Here is a 15019-nt window from a genome sequence, read left to right on the forward strand (position 1 = left end):
ACCCTTACATAGTTATCACTGCTCACACCCACATTTCACAGCTTGTAAACATTGCCAGCTATTCAACCATGGGCACATCACCCAAACACATTGAAACACACCCACTGATCCACTTCCCTATTTCTTGCAGGACAAAGTGGTGCACAGCTGCAGGCAGCAGCAGCTAACTGGAGAGGGAGAGGTGTGCCTTACCCCGATCGAGGAGACGGTGCTCACCATTATTGGAGCAGCCATGACTGTGACGTGGCCATACCTAATACTCCATCTCGCATTCCACTTCCCCCTTATCCCACAATCTCTTCTGATTTACAAGCTGCAGATGTTGTAAGCATGCACCTCTTGCTTTCCCCACCCTCCCCTCACCACAATCCTACCCTTGTACCTTTCTCCATTCAGATACCCAAGAACTCCAACCTGGGCAGACAGTGGTGGAAGAAGAGGAGGAGAATGATGATGAAGAAGAAACACCATCACGCGAACTCACACTCGCAGCCACCAGCTCAGATACTGGCAATGCATGTACTTTAGAGGGTAGCATAGAGGCGGGATCTGTATGTGGTGAGTCACAGGGTATGAGTGGGCTGCAGCCAGGGCAGGGAGAAAGGGTAGCACATTGCCAGCTCCCTGGAGGACAAGGTTGCACACGAGTTCTGCTGCACAGGACTCAGATGAAGACTTCGAATGAGTGGCCTACAGAAGAACGTTGATGGGTATGCACAATGAAATGCTTGGTGCATTGGCAGACCTGCCAGAAAGCCTGAGTGCAATGTCAAGGAGCATGGATGATTCCTGTACCAACCTTGCAAAGGGCTTTGCACAGATCTTGGAGACCATCCTTTCCAGTGTGGAAAGGGTGGGCAGATCCATTAGCACACTTGTGGACCCAACCATAATGCAGCGTCTGATGGCCGATGTCTCAGCTTCTATTGCAGCACAAGCAGAAGCCACACAACATCTGAGTGTTGCAATGGAAGCTTAGACTGAAGTCATGCAAGCTCAGCTTGTTGCGACACAAGCACAGACTGATGCCATCATGGCTGGGTTTACCAGTGTTGAAAGTGTCTCAGCAGTCCAGCAATCTGTCCTCCAACAGGTTACTAGGATTGTTGAGGTGCCACCCCAGGGAAGTGGCAGTGGCTCCATGGAGCATGAACCTGTTGTCCTCTCTCAGGATGACTGCAATGTCCTCCAACCACTGCCACTCCGCCATTGCCCTTGGTGTTGCCTGTCAGCCAGGCAGCCTAGACTGCTGCCGCCCATGCCGAGGTGGTGCAGTCCGAAGTCGGGCCTACTAGGCCCAGAGCAGCTCGAGATTGTTCTGCAAGGCCATCTGCTGTCTCGCCCGCAGAAATTCAGCAGCCTTCCAACAGATATGCTGCAGCCACTGGGGTAGCACTGTGTAGGAGCACCAGGGTAGGCAAAGGCACACAGAAGACAGGCACTAAGGGAATGCACAAGGGTGATTAGTTGACTTTTGAATGAAATATAGGAATGGTTCCATTTCTAAATTTGGTTTGGAATGTTTGTTTTGTGGTGGCTTATATTGTAACATTGTGGCCAAGAGGACGCAGTAATGGTCAGTAACAGAGGGAAGGTAAGGTATGGGACTATTGGAGAATGGGGAATTGGGGTTGCATTCACTGGTACCACAGTCAAATGATTCGATCACAGACAGCCCGGGCAGAAATGGGCTGTCTGGGTTGCCTCCTCCCTTTCTCCTCCTCTTCCTCCTCCTTCTCTTCATCTTCCTCCTCCCCCTCAGCTGCTCACCATATGCCTGGTGGCCAAGGGCTGTGCCCCCATGATGGCGAGGCTGTGGAGCATGCAGCAGACAATGACAGATCTGTGGACGCACTCTGCCGAGTACTGCAGAGCTCCTCTAGAGCGGCCCAAGCAGAGGAAGCATGTTTAAGCACGCCAATGGTCTGCGCTATCATATTCATTCTATGCATGCTGCCCATGGAAGATGTTGCAAATATCGCCTGCTCCAGCCTGGAAGGAGCCCAACGCATAAAAATGCACAATCCTGCAGTTGGGCTTGGAGTGCATGGTTGTTCCAACACAATCTCCAGCAGTAATGCCACCAACAGAGGATCCAAGGACAATCCTAGCTCCTGATGCACATCCTGCCACTGAGAAGAGAGGACATTTGGGATAAAAGGGTAGACAAATGTAGGCAGTTAGCTATTATTAATGAATGTGCTAACATGTTTATAGGAAATCCTCTCTCCACTATTTTACTGAAATTGTAAGCAAATTTACAATAAACCAATTAAAATAGTAAGCAAAGGAATTTCAGCAGAACACATTAACACATTTGTTAGTAATATCACACAGCATGACTTCAACCCATTAGTGTTGCAATGAGATGTATTACTATTAACAAAGATAGGCAGCTGTGCAATGATACGTTAATGTATCTCTTATTTTTCCCATTTGACTCCAAGTACAGTATATATATTCTATTAGAGAATCAGTTTCCATTTGGACCTTATACACTTCACTTATTTGATGTTACCATCTGTAATTTGGTGTGCCTGCATGCCATAATGCTATGCCCTTGTCTCCCGACTGGAAAAAAAATTGTGTTAATTATATTTCAAGGTTACTTATACACAATTATCTGGATATTTTATTTGTGAATTCGCTTGGTGTCAGCCTCATTATCTGTGGTCTGTAATGTCTGTTTACGCTTGCTTCAACACAAACTACTTCAGAACAATTCATTTCACATGTCCTTGTTAAAGGATTCACTTATTTAAAAAAAGTTGTAGTTCTAATATTTCTCCTTATATTTTTAAAATGTCCTGATGGAGGAATTTTAGTAACAAATGCCTAGCTCAAAAACAAGAACGTAAATTGTACAAAACAAATATTCCGCTCTACCTCACTTACTACAAGATCGTCTGTGACATTAGTACACAGTAAACGATATAATTCCTATTTAGTTGGATGCCTTTGTAACAAACTTTTAGGGGGGGAAATTCAGTATCGCCCCGTTTAGGGCGCGATTATTGGCCGGGCACAAAGTTTAGCGCCTGGCGCTAATTATTGCCTCCGACTGCAAATTTGGCTTTTATCGTCCCTGGAGGTGATTGGAGCGCTAAATCAGGTGCTTTACACCTGTCTTAAGGCGCAAAGGCCAAGGAGCGAGGCGCTACCTCAGAGCGCTGGCGGAGCTCATGTGATGTCAGTCAGCAATGGAACACAGACACAATGGCGCCAGCCAGTTCTTAAAGGGGAGGGTTCATTTTGCTCTCCATCCACATCCTTTCATTGCAACCTTGAATCTCGGCCTGGAGAGACCTGTACATCAAATCTGCTGGAAAGAACAATGGAGAGGCCCAGGGAAAGAGCTCAGAGTGCAGCCTCCACAGTCTCTTCTAAATCGATACAAGGAAGGACAAATCAAAATGAACCTGCAAAATGCTGCTCAGTACCCAAAACCCCTTCACACAGCGTTGAATTTCTCCAGCGGAGTCTCTCTCTCTCTCTCACAGAATGCTTGGTGCAAAAATGTCACCAACAAAAAAAGGCAGGAAGTGGCCGCCTTTAAATAGTGCTCCCCCAGTCCCTTCCTGACTGCAAAACGCTCCCCTCAACCTGTCGTTGCTAGCGACAGGCGATAAGGCAGGGGGCGCCACTCAATATCCGGTCCGGGACGCTACCGGGGCGTTGCACACTCGACTGACGCCACGATTTGCCGGCGCAGGAGATCGTGGCAGTAGTGTTTAGCGCCACCGCAAAATGTCTCGTTAATTTCGTGAGCAGCGCAAACATCGCCACGCACGGGCGCTAGTTGCTTTGCGCCCCATTAGCGCCCTCTTAAGGCGCTAACAGGAGGCACAAACCAACTTAATATTTCCCCCTTAATCTCTTGCTCAATGAATAACCAATGTCGTTTAGGGGGCACGTTTTTTAGAGGGTGATTTTTGTGTTCCTTTCACTCCAATTTTACCTGAAAATAGACTGATAGTGGGACCACAATTGTGTGTACAGTTGAAGCGCCGACTTGCTATTGAACTTCCGCCTATTCTGATTTTTGGATGGACCTTGATCGAGCTCCCACCAGAAACAGGCAGGAGCCTCATTAATAAATGCAAATCGAGGTCAGATCACGTAGTTACAACCCCCAACACCATTTATGTCTCTTCCCATGTTGCTGCCCCAGTTCCTGATCTCGCCCACAAACCATGTGCAGTACAAACTTGGAGGTGGCTATTTCCAACAACATTTAAAGGGATCCTGAGTTGTTCTCAGATAGAACTCTGCAATGTTTTGGGAGACATTTTTGCATAGAATTACATCGCGTCTACAGCACAGAAACAGGCTATTTGGTCCAACTGGTCTATGTCAGCATTTATGCTCCACATGAGCCTCCTCCCAACCATCTTCATCTAACTCTATCAGCATATCCTTCTATTCCTTTCTCTGTCATATGCTTATCTAGCTTCCCTTTAAATGCATCTATGCTATTTGCCTCAACTGCTCCCTGTTGTAGGGGGTGGTGTGCGCTCAGTCAGCTTCACCTCTGACTGCCTTTGAGCAGTTTGAATCGCTCCCACACCCCTGGGTCCTAGACACCGGACTTAGGTACAGGCGGCGATACAGAAAATCGAGTAGACAAGTGGTTTAGTGCAAGAAAACCAAAATTTATTAAAAAGCAGAATAAAACACAATCTTATGAGAATTACTGATATGGATACAGGCATAAACAATTACACTTATATGGGAATGGGGAACACAAAAGGGAATATGGCAGGGCTGGAAGGCATTTATTTTAATGCAAGGAGTCTTGCAAATAAGGTGGATGAACTGAAGTTGTTGTTGAACACATGGGAGTACGATATTGTTGCTATCACGGAGACATGGTTGAGGGAGGGTCAGGACTGGCAGCTAAATATTCCGGGGTATAGAATCTTCAGGCGAGACAGAGGGGGGTGTAAAAGGGGAGGGGGTGTTGCAATATTAATTAAGGAGTCTATTACTGCTGTAAGGAGGGATGATATATTAGCGGGTTCCTCTAATGAGGCCATATGGGTAGAACTTAAAAACAAAAAGGGGTCAAGCACCTTGCTGGGAGTGTACTATAGGCCCCCAAACAGTCAGGGGGAGATAGAGGAACAGATTTGCAGGCAGATATCAGAAAAGTGTGAAAATAATAGGGTAGTAATAGTGGGGGATTTCAACTTCCCCAATATAAATTGGGATAGTCAGAGTGTGAAAGGCTGGGAGGGAGCAGAATTCTTAAAGTGCATCCAGGAAAGCTTTTTGAGCCAACATGTAGAAAGTCCTACAAGAGAGGGGGCGGTACTGGACCTAATTCTAGGGAATGTAGCCGGGCAGGTGGTGGAAGTGTCTGTAGGAGAGCATTTTGGCGATAGTGACCACAATTCGGTGAGATTTAAGGTGGTCATGGAAAAAGACAAAGACGGCCCGGAAATCAGGGTTCTAAATTGGGGGAAGGCCGATTTTAATAAGATAAGACAGGATCTGGCAAAAGTGGACTGGGAGCAGCTACTTATAGGAAAATTCACATCAAAGCAGTGGGAGGCTTTCAGAAGGGAAATAGAGAGAGTACAACACCAACATGTTCCTGTAAAGGTCAAGGGTGGGACCAACAAGCAAAGGGAACCTTGGATGACAAAGGATATACAAAAATGCATTAGGAAAAAAAGGGGGGCTTTTGGCAGTTACAAAAGACAAAAGATGGTGGAAGCCCTAGAGGAGTATAAGAGGTGCAGGGGCATACTTAAAAAGGAAATTAGGAGGGCGAGGAGGGGCCATGAAATAACACTGGCGAGCAAAATAAAGGAAAATCCTAAGATGTTTTATAAGTATATTAAGGGCAAGAGGATAACCAGGGAAAGGGTAGGGCCCATTAGGGACCAAAGTGGCAAGCTGTGTGTAGAGCCAGATGAAGTAGGTGGGGTTTTAAATGAATTTTTTGCCTCAGTGTTCACTATGGAGAAAGACGATGTAGACATAGAAGTCGGGCAAGGGGACTGTGACATACTTGAACATATTAGCATTGAGAGGGAGGAGGTACTAGCGGTTTTAGCAGGCCAAAAAGTGGATAAATCCCCAGGCCCGGACGAGATGTATCCCAGGCTGTTGTGTGAGGCAAAGGAGGAGATTGCAGGGGCTCTGACACAAATTTTCAGAACCTCTCTGGCCACAGGGGATGTACCAGAGGACTGGAGAACAGCTAACGTAGTACCATTATTCAAGAAGGGTAGCAGGGATAAACCAGGGAATTACAGGCCAGTGAGCCTAACATCTGTGGTAGGGAAATTATTGGAAAAAATTCTGAGGGACAAAATTAGTCTCCACTTGGAGAGGCAAGGATTAATCGGGGATAGTCAGCATGGCTTTGTCAAGGGTAAATCATGTCTGACCAATCTGATTGAATTTTTCGAGGGGGTGACTAGGTGTGTGGATGAGGGAAATGCTGTGGATGTGGATTACATGGACTTCAGTAAAGCTTTTGACAAGGTCCCGCATAGGAGACTGGTCAAGAAGGTAAGAGCCCATGGGATCCAGGGGGCCTTGGCGCGTTGGATCCTAAACTGGCTGAGTGGCAGGAGGCAGAGGGTGATGGTCGAAGGTTGCTTTTGTGACTGGAAGCCTGTGTCCAGTGGGGTACCTCAGGGATCGGTGCTGGGTCCCTTGCTGTTTGTGATCTACATTAATGATTTGGATGAGAATGTAAAGGGTATGATCAGTAAGTTCGCGGATGACACGAAAATTGGTGGGGTGGTAAATTGCGAGGAGGAAAGCCTCAGGCTACAGGACAATATTAACGGGTTGGTCAGATGGGCGGAAAAGTGGCAAATGGAATTTAACCCGGAAAAGTGCGAGGTGATGCATTTTGGACGGACAAATAAGGCAAGGGAATACACAATGAGTGGTAGGACCCTAGGAAGTACAGAGGGTCAGAGGGACCTTGGTGTACATGTACATAGATCCCTGAAGGCAGCGGAACAGGTAGATAAGGTGGTTAAAAAGGCTTATGGGATACTTGCCTTCATTAGCAGAGGCATAGAATATAAGAGCAGGGAGGTTATGATGGAGCTGTACAAAACGCTGGTGAGGCCACAGCTGGAGTACTGTGTGCAGTTCTGGTCGCCTCACTATAGGAAGGATGTGATTGCTTTGGAGAGGGTGCAGAGAAGATTCACCAGGATGTTACCTGGGATGGAGCGCCTCAGCTATGAAGAGAGACTGGACAGGCTGGGGTTGTTTTCCTTGGAGCAAAGAAGGCTGAGGGGGGACCTGATTGAGGTGTACAAAATGATGAGGGGCATAGATAGGGTAGATAAAGAGGAACTTTTTCCCTTAGTACGGGGGTCAATAACAAGGGGGCACAGATTCAGGGTAAGGGGCAGGAGATTTAGGGGGGATTTGAGGAGGAACTTTTTCACCCAGAGGGTGGTTGGAGTCTGGAACTCACTGCCTGAAAGGGTGGTAGAGGCAGGAACCCTCACAACATTCAAGAAGCATTTGGATGAGCACTTGAAATGCCATTGCATACAAGGCTATGGACCAAATGCTGGAAAATGGGATTAGACTGGACAGGGAGGGATGGGCGGCGCAGACACGATGGGCCGAAGGGCCTCTTTCTGTGCTGTAAAACTCTATGACTCTATGACTCTATGACACGGCACATTGAGGGAAACAAATACATTAAACATCCACTTATCCTTATCCCACCCCCTATACCTAACCAGATTAAGCTATGAGGGGCCAGGAATTCATGCTCACCAATCCGAAACCTGTTGCTTTAACTGGGTTGGTTTTGAGGTCCACACTTTCTGTCCTTTGGGGTATCCCGTTGCCACGTGGTCTCAGGGCACGGCGCTGAAGTTGTTTATGCGAAGCACCCTCCTTTTCCTCAGCTAACGTCGTCGTCGAGTCGCGATGGGTCTTCTTCTTCCTTGGGCGGTCGTCGACGGTATTGCTGCAGTTGGGGGTCGGTTGGCGGTCTTTACCGTCTAATGATTTTGCTATCCAAGCTTCGAAAGCCAGTTTATTCTTAAACTGGGCTATTATTGTCCATTGATTTTGCTACCCATTCTTTGAACGCCAGCTTATTCTTCAACCTGGGCTATGACTCTGGGGTTTTACTGTCCATGCATGTAACGCCAACTTATTCTTCAAACGCCAGCTTGTAACTAGGCGTTTGTCCCCCAACGCGTCTTTCATCTGCCCTTCTCTGCTCTTATCGGTTTACCGTATTCTTCATCTCGTCTCATCTCGTCTGCCCGTTTGTGGCCTGTGTGTCCTGTGTGCTTTCGAATCGGGTTCCATTCTCCTCCCGCGTTTAGCCCCGGTGTAATGGGCGTCCTTGGTGTTGAGCGGCGCGGGGACCGAGAAGAGAGCCCACCACGAGGCCAGGGCACGAGAATGAGAGGCAGCAGGCCAAGGCCACAAGCAAGAGATAAGAGAGCGATCGCCACTGATGGGCCGACAATTATACCCGTTCTTCATTCCTTGTCTGCGCGCCAAATCAGATCAGTCCTTTGTCTAACTTTTGGCGGGCTCATTTAAAATGATTACAGCCATTTACTTTAACGACTTCTGGAGTGGTTGTCTCCGTGTCTAATGGCCTCGATGTCCTGGTTGTTTGTCATTTATAAAACTTAATTGTCCCCATCCTGACTCGATGGCTACTTTGAGCTGTTACCGATTAAATATGCAGAAACCTAATGGCCTCGATTTAGGCCCATTCTAACTTGATCTGTTTCAAGGTGAATGAATGCATATTCTGTGTTTGCTTTAGCTGTCTGGCGCCACAAAGTCTCTTCACAGATTCCTGCATTTTAAGTTTTGTTTCAGGGCCTGCCTGTTTGCAGGGCCTTGCTTTCAAAATCCTGTCGGTTTTGGTCACGAGGTTACAGAAGCCATTTTGGGTACCCTGTTTTTAATAACTTGTCCATACAGGGCCCCTTTATCCATAACTTTGGGGAATGCGGGAATTTTGAGAACCCTACACTGTGTTAGCAAGTTCCACATTCTTACCACTCTTTGGGTAAAGAAGTTTCTCCCAAAATCCTTAATGGATTTATTGGACTATCTTATATTTATGACCCCTAGTTTTGGTCTCTCCCACAAGTGGAAACGTCTTCTCTACGTCTACTCTGTCAAACCCTTTTCATAATTTTAAAGACCTTTATCAGGTCACTGCTCAGCCTTCTCTTTTCCAGAGAAAAGAGGCCCAGCCTATTCAACCATTCCTGATAATTATATCCTTTCAATTCTGGTATCATCCTTGTGAATCTTTTTTTGCCTTATTAATCTGCATTGCTACTAAGTGATTTGTGTACCCCTAGATCCCTTTGCTCCTCTACCACATTGTATCGAGCCTTGGTTAGACCACACTTGGAGTACTGCATACAATTCTGGTCGCCATATTATAGAAAGGATATAGAGGCACTGGAGAAGGTGCAGAGAAGATTTACAAGGATGATACCGGAAATGCAAGGGTATACCTATTAGGAAAGGATGGACAGGCTGGGTCTCTTTTAGCTTGAAAAAAGAAGGCTGAGGGGTGACCTAATAGAGGTCTTTAAAATTATGAAAGGTTTTGATAGAATAGATACAGAGAGAAAGTTTCCACTTGTGGGGAAGAGAATAACTAGAGACCATCAATATAAGATAGTCACCAAGAAATCCAATAGGGAATTCAGAAAAACTTATTTACCCAGAGGGTGGTGAGAATGTGGAACTCACTACCACAGGGAGTAGTTGAGGCAAATAGCATAGGTGCATTTAAGGGGTGGCTAGATAAGCATATGAGGGAGAAGGGAATAGGGAGTTATGCTGATAGATTTAGATGAGGAAAGACAGGAGGAGGCTCGAGTGGAGTATAAACGCCGGCATGGACTGGTTGGGCCAAATGGCCTGTTTCTGTGCCATATATCCTATGTAATCCTAAATTAGACTCTTATTATCCAAGGAGTATGTGGCCTCCTTATTCTTCCTCCCAAAATGTAACAGCTCACACTTATCTATATTGAAATTTATTTTCCAATTACACGCCCATTCTGCAAGTTTATTCATGTCTTGTATTTTGTTACAGTCTTCTTCAGTATTAACTATACCCTCCCAAATTTTGAAATTATACTTCCAATTCCCAAGTCCAAATTGTTAATGCAAATAGTGAACAACAGTAGTCTCAACACTGATCCTTGTGGTACAGCACTTCCCACCTTTTGCCTGTCTGAGTTGCTACCCTTAACTCCTACTCTCTGTTTCCTGTTCTGTAGCCAGCTTGTTATCCATTCTGCTACTTGTTTCCTGACTCCACATGTTCTGACCTTAGTCATGAGTACCTTATGCTGTACCTTATTGAAGGCCTTTTGAAAATCCAAATATATTACAGATACTGCATTACCCTTGTCTAGTCTTTCTGTCACTTCTTCAAAGAATTCAATAAGGTTTATCAAGCATGACCTTCCCTTTTGAATTCCATGCTGACTACTCTTTATTATATTTTCAGTTTCTAGATGTTTTTCTATTACATCTTTGAGTAAAGATTCCATTATCTTTCTTAGCACTAGCGTTAAGCTAACTGGTCTATAGTTGCCTGGACTTGCTCTATCTCCCTTTTTAAATATAGGAATAACATTAGATGCCTGCCAGTCCTCTGGCACTATCTTCTTTTCTTGTGAATATTTATATATATATGTAATAGTATCTCTGCTATCTCTTCTCTAATTTCTTTTTTCTTGTATTACATAGTGGTTTATTGCTTCATAGACAATGTCAAAGTGCTTGCAATTGCCATAGAATATTCTGAACTCTTAAGGGCTACTAGCAGTACAGCTTTTTTCATGGGGATTCTTCTGGAAATTCCACCTGACAAGAGGAGGAGAAGGAGAAGGAGGAGCAGCAATAGGAGGAAGCAGCAAACAGAGCTACAGCTGCAGAGAGAGTAAATAGAAAGAGGCGTGCTCACAGTAATCCTTACCCTCCCAACCGAGTTTATTGGCCCAGGACAATATACTTGCAGTTCTCTGAAGAGCAGTGCGTAAGGAGGCTTTGCTTCACTATGGAAGCATGGTCACTGGCCCCTCTTTTTAAATGACCCCATTCCCGAGCTATGGGACAGGTTCTCAATGGTAGCTTTGTGGTGGACTGAAGTTCTGTCACCACACTTCCAATGGTGCAATGGTGCCTCGAAAATTGGAGTCTTGTATTTTTTTACAGTAATTAATACCAGCAATAAAACTTGTCAAGTTTTAACAATTGTCCATTTACTTTTGTTTATTTATTATCATTTCTAAAAGAATATATTAGAATGATCTCAATCTGGTACTTTTATCAGAATACGTGCATTATTTATTTTACTAACTGTGACCTAATCTGTGCTTATCTCTTTAAGTATGAAATCACACAACACCAGGTTATAGTCCAACAGCTTTATTTGAAATCACAAGCTTTCGGAGCGCTGCTCCTTCGTCAGGTGAAGTGGAGAGATGCATAAAAACACAGCTTATATAGTCAGAGAATAATGTCTAATTTAAGTATGACTATAACCAATAGTTAACTACACAGAGCATAGTGACTTACAGATGGAAAAACATTCCTCTAGTATTTAATTACAGTACTGGATTAACAATCCATTTTTATTACTACATTAGTAAATCTGGGTCATCTGTTAGTGCTTTCACATTTATTTTTTATAACAATTCAAATATACTTACTGGTGACCATTAATCATTATTTTTTAATCAAAAATTGGCTCTGAGTCTACCTGCAGTACAATTATATTATGGGGACAGTGTTTTTAATTTTTGTTCCCAGCTGGCAATGCAAAATCAGAAAGTTGGCCCTTGTATGGTGGAATTGCATTCACTACATAATACCTGTGTTGGTGTTTAAATGTTTGGGCCCAGAAATTCGTCTTGGGTGGTGGCGCAAAACAGGTGGTATTGGTTCATCTGCTCGTTATACGCAGCCCCTGATATTCAGTTCCAGTGCAGTCAATGGAACCGAATACAGTATTAGGCGCTGCGTATAACAGTCTGATCCAACCATTTTGCACCACTGCCCGAGATGAATTTCTAGACCTTGAAGTCTTAACAACCTTCCTAAGGCTGGACATGTCTCTTTTTTTAAAGAAACACAAAAATAATGCACATGTCTCATCCTAACTAATAAATCTTGCAAACACATAATGTGATTTCTGAGACAATGGGGGAGATTTTCCACGTTAATGCTGCTGGTGAATGTTTGGGGCACTTATCGAGAAACTGTGCACCTCCAGTCCTGATTGGTTTGGAAACTCCTGGACTGGGGGTTAGACGGGGCAAGGGGCGATTTCCCGATTATACTTTAGCATACACAGAGCTATCCCTTTACTTTAAGCTCAAACAAAACACCACATATGTACTAACACCAGCGATTGGTCAATTCGGCGATGACTAGAGTTTTAATTTCTGATAACTGACCAGGTTGCCCAGCTGTAGCAGCGAGTGTTTTTTCACAGCATCTTTTATACTGTAAAACCTGGCAACTCTCCCACTGTGGACGTGTCCATAACTATACGGCATTAGTTGTTTTTTAGTTACTCTTATCAATAGTCCATTAAGCATCCGTGGGCTTCAAGGCTAGTTATATTCCATAGTCTGAAGATGTTTCTGTTTTTGCAATGATCCCACAGCTCAATAGTCTGTTCCCACAGAGCCTTCAAGGTCTGTTTTCCTTATCTGTTGAAAGATAGTTGGCAGCCTTTACATCTTACAACCGTAGCAGTCTGTTTGACATTCCAGCAGAAAGTCTCTGTTTCTGTCCAAGGTCTTCTTTATCTGTGAACAGTTTTCATACAATGTTCCCACAGGAACCTCTCAGCCTCTCAAAGTATGCTGGTATATTAAATTTGGTCAACTTTTAAGTTTGGTCAAGTTACAGCAAAATTATATCAAATGGCTTCTTCTTACAGTCCACCCTCAAGTGGCTGTGCACCAAAATCAAGGGTCACAGGCACTTACAACTTGTAGGCATTGTCTTCTTCCTTTGGTGTCTTCTGTAACAGCTTAACTCACTCCTGCTGCTTGCATCTCCTGTTGACTTGACAATTTATTGTTAGTAAATATAACACAATCACCAACTGAACAATGACCAAAACGTGGGAGATAATTCTTACCCAGGGATGAACCTCGATACTCATACTGATATCCCACCAGGACAAACCGTCCCTGACCTTAAGGATTGCTTTATGCAGTTCATGATTTTTTGGGCCCGGGTATAATAGTGCTTTTGGGACTCTACCAAGTATTCTGGCAGAGGTGGAATGTCATAGTCGAATTGAGTTACATACTGGTGTAATTGCTCTTTTAACTCATCTTCCACAGCGATATCTACTTGCCTATGCAAATAAATGCTTAATAAAACCCGCACCCCAAGTCTCACAGGTCAGACTAGGGTAAAACAAAAAATTCCCGCCGCAATAGGACAAGTCAGGTTGTTGCGGTACTGGTATTCCTGCTGCATAGTGGTGACACAATATTCACCCTTCCCTCGATACGCAGATCGTATGGGGAAATGCTGCCCCGCAGTCACTTTAATGATGCAGTTCCATTCTATCTCATCCCAATCAAACCCGCACGCAGGTCATAAGGGCAGATGAATGTGTCCCGAGCTTGCACATATCCAGTAAGATCTGGGGCCACCCATGTGGTCCCACCCACTCGGGTCACGTACTTTGGGAGTTCTTCATACCTTATTAAGTGATCTCCCTGACGTACTCCTATATTCTCCACATGAAACAAAGGATTTGGGGTAGTCTTTTTGGGCAAAATGGGATAATATAATACCATCCCTAACAGGGTGATGTTGTTTTGTTCCTGTAAATGGCATTCATGTTTCACCGGGTACACCTGTACCAACCCCCTGACTTGACACATATTCATGGTAAGTTGGTAAGTGGCCATTTCCCTCAGATGTCAATCAGTCACCCACAAGGGAAGTTTCCCCTCAGCAATGCGCTGCAGGTTTTCTCAGGCTTGATCCACTAACCAAGATCCATACATTACACAAACATCATTTCACGCAGCCTCACTAGAGGCATTCTGATCCTCCTTTAAAACTTGATTTATCTTTTTAGCATGGGATTCTAAATAATTATCCACACCTGCAGATGAATGGTCATAATTTGGCTCTCTTTCAATTCCTCCTGTTCCAGACCATTCATTTTATTCAAAATTTCCCTTAGATGATTTCTAACTGCCTTTACGGATTGATCCAAATTAGCCAAATCAAGGCTATTTAACGAGGGAGGTTCCGGTATTAAAAACAGTTACTGCATCATTTATCAGACCCTGTCGCCTTCTGATGTGGTTCCCTTTAATCCCTTAACCAACATCGTTTTTGTCAACGAGCTTGGCACTATTTTTCCCAAAGTTATTGTTAAATCCATTACCATCCCCTGTGCCCTTGCAATATAATGGCTCTAATTCCGATTCCGCCAATGTTGTGCTGGCCCTCTCCCAACATCCTTCTATTAACTTCTACATCATCCTCTCATATAACCGCGCTGTCTCTGGTTTGCACCAGTTCGGCAGTCCCACTTCAGTCAGATTCAATATTACCAGCACCACCTCGTGATGCACATCATGGTACAATATCATCCAAGTTGGGATTACCACTAACCCATTTGTTGGTCCCCAGGTGTGTTTAGGGCAAGTGACCTGGGTTGTAATTTGTCCTTCCCGTGATTGTGTTTTATTCATAGGGAGGGGAATTTTCGGTTGAACTTTTCATTCTACTGCATAACCGGCACTTCCGTCACCACATCCCCTTACGTGATAGGTGCTAATACCGGTATTGTTGCTATCCCATTGATAGAGTTCCTTAGCCCTATTGTGGGAAAACATCGTACAACTGGTCACATCCCTTTCAATCATGGACAAGCTATCTGAATCATCCGACTGGAACCCATTTGTTACCCCACTTGGGCTCACACATCCGTAAATTCCCTCAAGATTTTTCCACCATCAGGGCCAACATAACAGAG

General features: G+C 44.6%; 1 protein-coding gene across 1 annotated transcript in view; it reads left to right on the forward strand.

The window, feature by feature from the left end:
• The window catches only part of sntg1 (syntrophin, gamma 1), a gene marked incomplete at its 5' end in the record, with an annotated part of 174103 nt that overhangs the window by 58558 nt on the left and 100526 nt on the right, over window positions 1–15019 (forward strand). The window lies entirely within an intron of this gene.

Source organism: Somniosus microcephalus, chromosome 7, assembly GCF_052327205.1.
Source record: "Somniosus microcephalus isolate GS21.2 chromosome 7, FLI_Smic_1.0, whole genome shotgun sequence".
Lineage (NCBI taxonomy): Eukaryota > Metazoa > Chordata > Chondrichthyes > Squaliformes > Somniosidae > Somniosus > Somniosus microcephalus.